The sequence below is a fragment of the Helianthus annuus genome, chromosome 17, assembly GCF_002127325.2.
Source record: "Helianthus annuus cultivar XRQ/B chromosome 17, HanXRQr2.0-SUNRISE, whole genome shotgun sequence".
Classification (NCBI taxonomy): Eukaryota; Viridiplantae; Streptophyta; class Magnoliopsida; order Asterales; family Asteraceae; genus Helianthus; species Helianthus annuus.
The window spans coordinates 108,805,195-108,818,815 of record NC_035449.2 but is presented as its reverse complement, the minus strand read 5'-3'; positions in this window follow the sequence as shown (position 1 = coordinate 108,818,815).

Below are 13,621 nucleotides of genomic sequence, written 5' to 3'. Positions count from 1 at the left end.
GCCTTGGCTGTGTGAACTCACCTTGGTTTGCTCGGCAGATACACAAAGTTTGGTTAAGCTATATATTGATCAACCACGTCCTAGCATGGTTATCGTACAAGTCAGGTTCGTATTCAAGTATAGCACGTATGTCCTACACGTATTGTACACAAGTATAAACATGGCATGCACAAGTATTCATAGCAGTTCAATCACGCAACAAGTCCAAGTGTCCGGCCCAATCAGTTGGGCTCGCACAGTGAAAGTCCAATAGTGTTCAAGTGTTAACGGTCTCGAGTCGAGACTAGCGATCTCGAGTGGTATTGGTTTCGGGGTCTCGAGTCGCAACAAAGGAGATCTCGAGTTGTCAACATCCAGTCGAGACTACACGGTCTCGAGTCGCAACCGGACTCGCAAATGCTGGTCTCGAGTTGTGCTGTTTTGTGTCGGTATGGTGGTCTCGAGTCGAGACTAGGGTTCTCGACTCGCAACCCTGGTCGAGACAAAGTGTAACAGATTTCCTTAATTATTAGTAACAATCATTCCGTAATTTCAGCTAACAAGTTAGGCAGTTTCACAATCAGATCAAACACAATTATTTCAATATTCAAACATTCATATCAATTCCAGAATCAGTAACAATCGGATCATGTGATTAACAAGGTCATAGGCTATCATGCAACCTAAATCATATTCACAAATCACAATATCACAACCGATTAACAAGCATACATTCTAACCGATTAGCATATTACCAATCATACATGCAACCGATTTCCTATACATATTCACTCGGTTCTAAATCATGCATCCTATATAATTCATAATCAATATTTACATGAGACGATTATCATGAACAAAAATCAATCATGTGACAAGAACCCTAGATCATCATGCAAGATCATAGTACACACACATCACAACATCATCAAACATGACTTCGTAAACATTCACTAACCGGATTAGGAGATTAATACTCGTAAGGTCTCGAGTTAACAGTGATGCTATCGCCGGCTTCAAGAGGAAACGAGAGAGAGAGAAGGAGTTCTAGGGTTTGTGTGTGTGAGGATGTTTGGCAAGTAAATGAAAATCTAAACTCCTAATGGGTATGTGTTTGCGAATCAAGGGAAGTAGGCCGAACCCTTTACCGGGTTGCCCTCTTGGTCTCGAGTTGGATGTGTGTAAACCGAATGGGCTTGTGTAATCAAGTGGGTCATGTACGATCGGATCGTGCAACATATAAACAAACATTCACAATTTCACACAATCACATAATCATTCTATTAACATAATCACACAATCACGTAACGTTACACAGAAATGAGTTCAAAATACGAGTTGTCACAACGTGATTCCTGAGTGACGCCAACATCAATTGGCCGTGGTTGACGCCGGAGTTCGCGTCGTCGACAGCCAACGGATAAGTTTTAGAGCTGCCGACGTTGTTCTCCCCTGCCTACGCTGATCTTGAGTGACGCCAGCTTCAACCGTGCGGTCGACGACGATGACATCTGCGTCGCTGATGTTCAACAATGGCCATACTTCTATTTACGTTGTTTGCTGCATTTTTTGTTTGAAGAAGATGGGTGAAGTCATGCTGACATCATGCTGGCATCACTTTTTGACTTCTTTTTTTTTATTTATTTATTTTTTTTGTTTTGTTTTTTTTAATTAATATTATTATTATGTTTTTATTTTCATCTTTTTAAGTTATTTACGTTTTTGTTAGTTATATTAATTTTAACTTTTTTTTAATACTAAACTAAACTAAATACCGAATAGCGTTACGAATTGTTCGCCGAATCGCTTAACGATCCTTACCACCCCCTGAAAAGTCGTGTATTGTCCCCAATACACAAAGCAAGCTCAAAAACATACCTTTCGTCTTCAAATCTCGTTCGTGATATTCGGAACTTCACACATCAAAACAGTTAGTATGAAACGAAAACAATAAGCATACAAACGATACGAAACCAACAATGTAAATATACAAAACTCTACAACGCACATTACCGGCCCTTTACTTCACCTCATATGTTGGCACGCTTACCAAGAAACATACCAACTCCACATTTGCGTCCTTTTTCTCTTCGTTACCATCAAGGAATGGTTTAAGGCGGTGACCATTAACCGTTTGCTTCGACCTAACCTTCGGGTCCTCGATTGTAACATCTCCAAGTTTCCCGACCCGTGTAATCACATACGGGCCCATCCACTTGCTCTTGAGCTTTCCAGGGAAGTATTTAAGCCTTGAATTGTAGAGCCAAACCTTTTGACCCACTTCAAACTCCTTTGGCTTCAACTTCGCGTCATGTGCCCTCTTCATGTCATCCTTGTATTTTGAGGCACACTCATACGCTTCTTCCCTAAGCTCCGCCAACTCGCAAAGCTTTAGTTTCCGCTCTTTACCTGCATCATCGTATTTCATGTTAACTTCTTTAATAGCCCACCAAGCACGATGCACAAGCTCAACTGGCAAGTGACAATTCCGCCCATAAACTAAACGATAAGGAGTGGTCCCAATAGGTGTTTTATGAGCCGTTCTATAAGCCCAGAAAGCGTCATTCAACTTTGTTGACCAATCCTTTCGGTCGGGTCGAACGGTCTTTTGCAAAATTTCTTTTATTTGCCTATTGGAAACCTCAACTTGACCGCTTGTTTGTGGGTGGTAGGGGGTAGCAATTCGATGGTCAACACCATAACGTTTCAAGAGTTTGCCAAAATTAAAATTCTTGAAGTGAGATCCCCCGTCGCTAATGATCACCCGGGGAACCCCAAATCTAGAAATTATATTCGTTTGTACAAAATTGCAAACAACGGTGTGGTCATTCGTCTTGGTGGCAATCGCTTCGACCCATTTGGATACATAATCGACCGCCACCAAAATGTATAAATTGCCATGCGAATTAGGGAATGGGCCCATGAAATCGATCCCCCATACATCAAAAATATCTACAATGAGGATCGGTTGCATGGGCATTTCATCCCTTTTTGATATACTCCCTAGCTTTTGACTCTCTATGCAATTTTTAGCGAAATTAAAAGCATCTTTGAAGATAGTCGGCCAATAAAGGCCACTATTGAGCACTTTGTGCCCGGTTTTGTGACCACTGAAATGGCCCCCACAAGCAAATGAATGCAAGTGCATCAAGACGCTAGGAATCTCCTCGTCGGGTATGCATCTTCGAACAACTTGATCCGGACAAAACTTGATTAAGTCCGGTTCTTCCAACGTGTAATACTTGATTTGAGATAGGAAGTGCAACCTCTTCCTTCTATCCCAATGAGCCGGCAAGTCACCTGTAACCAAATAGTTGACAATATTAGCATACCATGGTAATATTCCAACTTTTAAAATTTGCTCATCGGGAAAACTCTCATTGATTTCTTCACGGGAAGAATCCTCCACACTCAACCGAGACAAATGGTCCGCAACCACATTTTCGCTTCCTTTCTTGTCTCGGATCTCCAAGTCAAACTCTTGTAACAAAAGAACCCATCGGATTAGTCTCGGCTTCGCATCCTTCTTGTCCATGAGATACCTAACTGCAGAATGGTCAGAATAAACAATGACCTTAGTACCCCATATATAAGCACGAAACTTGTCCAACGCATATACCACCGCAAGTAGCTCTTTCTCGGTAGTTGTGTAATTCAATTGTGCATCCGAGAGAGTCTTACTTGCGTAGTAAATGGCAACCGGTTTCTTATCTACCCTTTGACCCAACACGGCCCCCACCGCATAATCACTTGCATCACACATAATTTCGAATGGTAATGACCAATTCAGTGATTGCAAGATTGGGGCCTCAACCAACTTTTGTTTTAACACATTAAAAGCATTTTAACATTCTAGGTTAAATTCAAATGATTGATCTTTTAGCAATAATTTACATAGGGGTTTGGTTATATCACTAAACCCTTTTATAAATCTCCTATAAAACCCCGCGTGACCCAAAAACGATCTAATACCCTTGACATTCGTGGGATAAGGTACGGTAGAAATAACTTGGACCTTTGCACGATCAACCTCTATCCCACGACTCGACACTACATGCCCCAACACAATCCCTTCTTGAACCATGAAGTGGCTCTTCTCCCAACTCAAAACAAGATTTTTCTCAACACATCTTTTCAAAACTTTTTCGAGTTGGTCAAGGCATGTATCAAATGATGACCCGAATATTGATAAATCATCCATGAAGATTTCTAAAGACTCCCCCACCATATCTGAAAAGATACTCATCATACACCTTTGAAAGGTGGCAGGGGCATTACAAAGTCCAAACGGCATTCGCCTAAATGCGAAAGTACCGTATGGACAAGTAAAGGTAGTCTTTGCTTGGTCTTCCGGATGAATAGCAATTTGATTGTATCCGGAATAGCCATCCAGAAAACAATAAATTTTTTGTCCGGCCAATTTCTTAACTATTTGGTCAATAAAAGGTAAAGGGAAATGATCTTTGGAAGTTGCAGCATTTAACTTCCTATAATCAATACAAATACGCCACCCGGTTACCGGCCGAGTGGCGACCTCTTCACCTGCGTCATTTGTGACGACTTGAATACCCGCTTTTTTTGGAACTGTTTGTGTCGGGCTCACCCATGGCTATCCAAGATAGGGTATATGATACCCGCATCTAGCCACTTCAACACTTCCTTCTTGACCACCTCTCGCATATTTGGATTTAATCTTCATTGGGTGTCACGGGAAGGACTCATACCATATTCCGTGATGATCTTGTGCATCACCACCGAGGGACTAATTCCCTTCAAATCTGCAATGGTCCGTCCGATAGCGGCTCTATGGATGACCAATATCTTCATCAACTTTTCTTCTTGCTCCCCGGTTAAATTGGATGCAATAATTACCGGGAGCGTGCTACCTTCACCCACATAAGCATATTTAAGATGCTTGGGTAGCACCTTCAACTCTAACACCGGAGGCTCTTCCAATGATGGCTTTAACTTTGTGTCGATGTTTTCCGGAAGACATTCCTCTTGATCTGTCCAAGTAGGTCTTCCTTCCTTTTGTGACAACCCTCACAAAACCAGGTATCCGTACGACTTAATTAACTATTAATTGTTGCCTAATTACTGTGCTTAACTGAGATTTCTGATAAACTGCTACTTGATTGTTGGTACTTGTACATATCTGCATCATACTTTGATTCTTCCGTCACTACATTATTTATTTACTGAACTCTAGTGACAAACATGATGCACAAAAGCACAGTAGCATTTGAACGGATAACCTATTGAACATGCTGATATAGCCAGCATCAGGCAGACACTGCCTCTAAAGGCCTGAATGAGCCAGAAATATTTTACTACACCCGTAGTGTGTGTAGGGATACAAGGGTTGTATAATTGCGTCTCTAGGAATAAGAAACAGAGTTTGGATGTGCCTAAAACGTACTCTAAGCACAAAACACAGCATTTTTATTTACATACTAGCTTCTAGCTAATTAATAAAGTGCCAAAATATGAGGAATTATTCCTGACACTTTGCAGAATAAATTGTGTCGCTAAAAATATTATTTACCACGCTTAAAGGATTACTTAAGCACTTTAACGGATTACTATCCGACCGAATAACCGGACTATACCCGGAACATAAAAATATTGCCAGAAATATTATTGGTATTTTTCTGAGCCAGTTAGGGTCCCTGATTACCCTAACACCCGCATTATAACGCGTTTAACAACTAACGGGGTTAATCCCTAAAGTTAACCGACTTAACCAAACTAAACTCTAACTGAACGATCAAGATCCAACCGGGTGACCCCACCCCCTTTGGGCCGGTTTGGTCCCTTTGTAACTAAGGGTACACCTTTTGATTATTTAAATAGATTACGTGGATATCTAGACGACATTAATCCGTTGGACGAAGGAGCATGATTTTTCTATAAACACCTCTCTCTCACACACAAGCTCACACACACTAAACACCAACTTCACTCTCTCTCCCTCTTGCTCACCTCTCGGCCGTGACCACCCACCCCCATCCATCATACTTTCGGTTCTTGTCTTGCCATTCCAAGTGTACACAAGTGTTGGGGATCACATACGAGGAAGCTTGAAGCAAGCGGAAGTTGAAGGACCACGTTCATTTGCTTTTATCCACGCCATTTTCGCCAAAGATCTTCCCTAGCCCCGAGCTAGAGGTATAACATTTAAAACTTGTTCTTGTTCGTATCTAAAGTGGTTAAAAGGATTTTTAACGGTTAAAAGTCGGTAACCCATCTTTTGAATCTAAAAAGTCCACTAAAACTCGAATATCGTTGGATAAAAGGTCATGTCTTGTGTAAAAGTCGTAGTACTTGAATATGTTGATTGTTGAGACCCGATCTACGTTGTGGTGGCTCTTATCATCGTTTAACCCGACTTTGTTGAGATCATGAATCTTGACATACACTTGTTTCTTTTGGTACAAGGGTTAAAAGGTGAAACTCCACCACACGAGAAACATGAACTTGTGTAAAAGTGTTTTGACATGAAAAATAGTGTTTAAAACGAGCCGATCTACGTATGTACAAGTGGTATATTCGTAGAACCGGGTGTCGAGAAAATCATGTTTTATATAAGTTGGATAACATGCTAACAAAGATGATTTTTATAAACTACAAGTGTATAAACACTTGTGAAACGAAAGATCCGACAAAATAACAATTTTTATAAAAGTTGTCGGGAAGTTGTAAAGAGTGATTTGTTCCAAAAATGGGGTTTTTACAAGACTAAACTATTATATACATAGATCCACTAAATATAACGAGATCTACACAATAGTTTTTAGAAAAATTTCAAGTTCATGCAATAATGCGATCTTACATACAAGTTGGCAAGTATGATTTGTTGAAACTTGTTTAATGTGTTGGAAATTGATTGGTTGATTTAAAAGAAGTGTTGAAATGATTTGTAAAAGAAAATGATACGCTTGATAGCGTGGCCACCTCCAGTTACAGGGGAAACTCTGGCGAAATTTTTCTAAAATCTAACACTTAGAATTATTTACAAGTGTTAGAGTTATTTTTGAAATGTTTACAAAATATATTTCGCCATGACTTTATCACAAATATTCGGAGGTGGGATTTTCACAAAAACTAAACGTGATAAATATATATTCGGTAAATATATTTTTCACAACACTGTTTATGAATATTTTGTGAAAATGTATAAATATTATTTTTAGTGTAAAAATAATATTTACAAACTTTGTCGAACCCAAAATAATACCAACGCCTACACGACAAACATATAAGTTACAACGGTAATTATTATTACCACTAAATCGCCAAAACATAACTTATGCCTTATCCATAAATGCGGATATTGTCAACGTATTATTTTGGAAAGTATTATGCGAAGAGAAAATATATTATTTTTGAGAAAAATAATTATATTTTGGGATGAGAAGTAAAATATATTAAGTGAGACTTAATATTATAAACGCACATGTATTAATTCCCCCATCCTTGGGAAGGAAATTTACTACCAATTATATACAAGGAACAGTTGTCTAACTGTTTCCCGAAAATGTAAACTATAAAGCTAAGGCACGGCCATCCGTCTAATAGAATTAGCACATGTAGGTCGTTGCGCAGCAGTTGGATATTTGGATTACTTGGTATTGTGACGCACTCACTGTGAGTTCATGTCCCCCTTTTCTCTTAACTGTTTTCAGTTTTATAAACTGCGGGGGTGAAATACATGTTACAATGATTATGAATATGTTTATACATGGTATGGTTAGCGTAAGGAGGTTTACTACTAGATCATGTGAGTGGGTAGGCACAACTTGAGGCCATTAATCCTCGTAGTAGGACCGAGCCCAGCCCCAGGTCCAGCATAACGGACCTCGGGGTGACTTAGTGCCCGACGCATAAATCCGCTAGGTTTGAGTCATCCCTACTTGCACTTCACACATATCAATGGCCTTGCAAACCATTGGTGATCTCTTTTTCCTTATTTGCTACATACCAGGTGTTTGATAAAGACAAAGGTTTATTTACTCACTATTCGCATGAATTCGCTCAACATTATTGTTGATTTTTCAACTTACATGTATTTCAGGAAACTAACGATCTGGCGCGGTATGGCTTGTTTTCCCGCTGCATTAGGCCCGAGGTCATCCAGGGTTCGAGGCTTGTGACTCTTTCCTGGACAAGTCACAGTCCTTGAATCATGTTTATGTTAAGTTTGCATTTGTAATGTTAAGACAAGTTTATGGTTGTTGGGTGTCAACCCGTTAAGACAATGTTTTACTATTTTATTTTTAATGGATGATCTTGCAAATTTTTAATTCATATAGCTTGTTATGATTAAGCTATGGTATTAAGAAGTCACACCAAATTAACCACGCTTCCGCAAAGCCAGGGTGTGACAGCTTGGCATCAGAGCTCTAATCATAGCGAACTAGGATTCCTTCTCGAGTCTAGACTATGATCACTAGGGCTCTCACGAAAACATTTTCTGCATACCACTTAAGTCCAGATCCAAAACGTTTTTACAAACAAATGTTGAGCACATTTCATTTATTCATTATTAGGCTCAGTCCTGAAGACTGAGGCTCGGTCTTGGAGGCCGAGGCTCGATCTTAGAGATCGAGGTAGATGTTATTTATGTTAGGCTCAGTCTTGGAGGCTGAGGCTCGGTCTTGGAGGCCGAGGCTCGATCTTAGGGATCGAGGTAGATGTTTGTTGTTTTAGGCTCAGTCTTGGAGGCTGAGGCTCGGTCTTGGAGGCCGAGGCTCGATCTAAGAGGTCGAGGTGGATGATAGAGCAGTCTTAGAGACTGGGAGGAATTTGGCTAGTGGGACTAGGAATGTTAGTCTAGGAGACTGGGAGGCTAGTGGGACTAGGAGAATTATTTGATTGATTATTGTTGACTTACATGTTTATATGAATATATGATTGATTATTATACGTATGTGTGTTTGTGTTACACACAGCATGCCTTCATCATGTACTAGAAAGATGGACACTACGAATCCCATGGCCATGGTATTAGACGACATAGTTTCATCGGAGCACGAGGTGTACGTTCCCGATACTACCGGCACAGACAATGACGACTCTCAGCCCTTTTGCGCTGCCTGAATGACGTAGCAGAGCCTACTGATGGCCATCTTGTTGGGAATTTTCCATTCGCGGTGATCCCTGTTCCTGTGCCCCTTGCCGCTTACCCTATTGTTGATATGCCCCCCTGACGTGGCCTCTGACGACGATAACGATCTACTAGAAAGAGGACCCATTTGAGGGCGAGGCCCTATTGCTGCTGGTATTAACCTACTGCTTGCGGACGCTCCTGCAGGGGAAACTTATGCCCATTCCCCTGTCCCAGACTCATTTGAATTTCTGACATCCGCATTTTCGCATATTTAGGGAGTGCAGCACCATTTACACGATGCCGACCCTGATACGGCATCATCAGCTGCACCGGTTCCCGCACATAGCTTGGAGTTTGATCACAGTATTGAGGGTAATCCTGTTCTTCCATCTGGTTTTGATCCAGACCATGACCTTGAGTTCATATGCTTAGGCCAGCCCTTGGAGGATCCTGTAACCCCCTGTGATGGTTGATCCAGCTGATTTTGAGATAGAGTTTGTTGATCCAGAGCCAGCCGTGGCCCTGAGCCAGGCATTGCTCTTGACCCTGCATTAGAGCATGACCTTGTTCATGCCAATGCACCTGCTGTCGCTCCTTGGTTGATCATCTGCTTGGACGAGAGAAAATGTGGGGTAACTGTGTAAGACAATTTATTATTACGGGGGCCCACGTAATAACGGCTTGTAGTGCACAGAAATCCTGGTTGACTCTGCGGGACAAGCTAATGACAACCAATGTAGCAGGAAATAACTCGAACACGAATGACCAAGGCGATGAAGCCTCGAGTTCATTCTATTTCAAGCAACAAGCCATTGGCAAGCCTTTGAGAAGGCTCAGAACATCTATTTCCCCACCCATTCATTGAGTATATTTATGTGTAAAATTGGGTGAGTACATGATGGCTTACGGTGCTATGTATCTCATAGACAATTGGAAAGTTGTCTAACCCACTTCATGCCATTCCGGCAGAAGAGAATGCCACCCAGGCGTGACACAAACACCAGTATGTTGCCAAGGATAGGAGCCGAGCTGCAGAAACGCAACTCACAGGCAATTGCACGACATGAAGCTCTCCGCTTTTAGCACATCAATGGCACTATTGGAAATAATCCCTAGCTGACCGCACCTATAAGCAGTTCCTAAACTGCAAGCCTTTGAACTTCGACGAAACAGAAAGCGCCATTGCATTTGTTCGTTGGCCCGAAAAGATTGACTCCATTCTAAGAAAGACAAACTGTTCGCCCCAAATGGAGTGATACCTTTACCTCAAGGTCATTACTAGACGACACACTCTCATGGTGGGACCATCATGTTCAGGCCCTTAGCACGGATGCTACTTATGCACTGAGCTGGGACGAGCTCAAGGAAATGATTGAGAAGAAATGTTGTTCTAGGACTGGAATTCAGAAGCTTAAGGTGGAGTTCTGGAATTTGAAAATGGAGAGACCCGAGATTCCTTAACATGTCTAGAAATCGCATTACTCGCCTAGGGTCGTCCCCTACTAAGTCATTATTGTTGTATGATACAGTTATGTACATATAAGCTTTACATTGTGGTCTCGATTTGTGGTAATGCAATCGCAGTATTCTCATCACTTGTGATGTTTGATCTATGGTTTATGTTCTATGACATGAGATGTTATGTGGCTGATTTATTGATAGCATGAGCTGTTGTCACACCCCCAAAATCCACCTGCGGAGTATCACCGCTTGGGAGCGTGACTGACCAGGATCAAGCCACCAATCATATCGAACATGTAATATAATAGGTAAAATAATTCATAAAACCCAACACGATTAATGTTCAAACCAAACTTTGTTTGAGTAGCGTAAACATAATAATGAAAACCCAAGATAAGTTATAAGTTCAATTAGCGTTCATTGCGTCTCCTCCTCCTAACACGAAAACTCGACCTCTTGCCTCGTTGCCATTGTTGTTGTTGTTTCCCCCGTTGTTGTTGTTGTTCCCGTTGCCCTGGTTATTGTTGTGGTTCTGATTCTGGTTCAACTGAGGGCAATCGCGTTTGTAATGACCTTCTGCCCCACACTGGAAACATCCCCGGTTTCCACGTTGTGGTTGCTGCTGCTGGTTCTGTGGAGCTGGTGGTGGGAGTTGCTGGTTCTGATTTGCTGGCCGAGAGCTTCTACAATCCTTTGCCTCATGACCCATCTTGAGGCATCTTTGACATTGTTCCCTGCGACATCTTCCGCTGTGGTGTCGGTTGCACTTATTACACAATGGGTGAATTCCCCGATATCCACCCTACCCCTGACTGCCAGATGATTGCTGACTCGAGTTCTGATAGTCATTTGTCTTGCGCTGCTGAGACTGAACAGAAACCGATCCCTTGCTGGAATCCCCCTCCCATTTCCTCTTGTTGTCACTGGGAGTAGCAGAAGTGGTGACAGCAGCAGTGGTAGCCTTGACACGTTTTGGCAGTCTGTTCTGATCCACTGCCTGATCTGTAATACGGTGAGCGAGGCGCTGAATAGCCTGAATGTTGTCAAGATTGGCCGATGTCACATGGCTCTGGATCTCTGGCGCCAATCCCTTGAGATACATCTCAATGCGCTTGTACGGAGGGTCTACCATAGTTGGATGGATGGTTTGATATTATTGAGCGCACCTGCCGTATTTATGGACCTTATGAACAGGGTGTGCAAACCCTATTTTGACAAGTTCGTCATTGTCTTCATCGACGACATTCTGATCTACTCCAAGAGTCAGGAGGAACACGAGCAGCACTTACGTCTTATCTTGGAACTTCTTCGAAAGGAGCAACTGTACGCAAAGTTTTCAAAATGCGACTTCTGGCTTCGTGAAGTCCACTTCTTAGGCCATATGGTGAACAGGGATGGAATTCATGTCGATCCATCCAAGGTAGATTCGATCAGGAATTGGCCAGCACCGCGTACACCGACGGAAATACGCCAATTTTTGGGCTTGGCGGGGTATTACAGGCGATTCATTAAAGACTTTTCGAAGATCGCGCAACCGCTTACTATGCTGACACAGAAAGGTGTCACCTACCGTTGGGGAGATTCCCAAGAGACCGCTTTTCAGTACCTAAAGGATAGGCTTTGCAGTGCACCTATTCTCTCATTGCCGGAGGGCACAGATGACTTCGTGGTTTATTGTGACGCATCGATACAGGGTCTTGGTTGTGTGTTGATGCAACGGGATAAGGTTAATTGCTTACGCTTCGCGACAACTCAAGAATCATGAACGGAACTACACGACGCACGATTTAGAGCTGGGAGCTGTTGTTTTGCACCTAAGATATGGCGACACTACCTGTACGGTACCAAGTGCACAATTTACACCGATCACAGGAGTCTCGAGCATATCTTCAAGCAGAAGGAGTTGAACATGCGTCAACGACGATGGATCGAACTGCTTAACGATTACGAATGCGCTATTAAGTACCATCCAGGCAAAGCCAATGTTGTGGCCGACGCCCTCAGTCGAAAAGACACTTTACCTAGGCGTGTACGAGCTCTGTAGCTCACTATTCAGTCTGATCTTCCTGCGCAAATACGAAATGCTCAGGTTGAAGCATTGAAACCCGAAAACGTCATGGCTGAAGCCTGACGCGGTTCAAGGCAACGATTAGAACAAAAGGAAGACGACGCCTACTATGTGACAGGACGTATTTGGGTCCCACTATATGGCGGCTTACGAGAACTTGTGATGGATGAAACTCATAAGTCTCGCTACTCGGTACATCCAGGTTCGGATAAAATGTACCCCGATATCAGAACTACATATTGGTGGCCTGGCATGGAGGCCCGCATTGCAACTTACGTCGGCAAGTGTTTGACTTGTGCGAGAGTCAAGACAGAGTACCAGAAACCCTCAGGCCTACTTCAGCAGCTTAAGATACCTCAATGGAAATGGGAAGAAATTTCCATGGATTTCGTTACAGGCCTACCTAGATCTCAGCATGGGAACGATACAATATGGGGAAATCGTGGATCGACTCACCAAGTCTGCACACTTCCTGGCTATAAAGGAAACGGATAAGTTCTCCACTCTCGCAGACATCTATCTTAAAGAAGTTGTTTCGAGGCACGGGGTGCCCACCTCCACCATTTCGGATCGGGATGCACGATTCACGTCAGAATTATGGCAAGCGATGCACAAATCTTTTGGCTCACGATTAGACATGAGCACAGCATACCATCCTCAGACCGATGGGCAGTCTGAGCGAACGATCCAGACTCTTGAAGACATGCTTCGGGCATGTGTTATTGATTTCGGCAACGGCTGGGAAAAGCATCTCCCTTTGGTGGAGTTTTCGTATAATAACAGTTACCATACCAGCATTCAAACCGCTCCATTCGAGGCATTGTATGGACGTAAATGCCGGTCACCTCTCTGTTGGGCAGAGGTGGGGGATAGTCAGATTACGGGTCCAGAGATTGTAGTGGACACCACGGAAAAGATTGCACAAGATACGACAACGCATGACGGCAGCACGCGACCGTCAGAAAAGCTACGCGGTCAAGCGTAGCAAGCCTTTGGAATTTCAG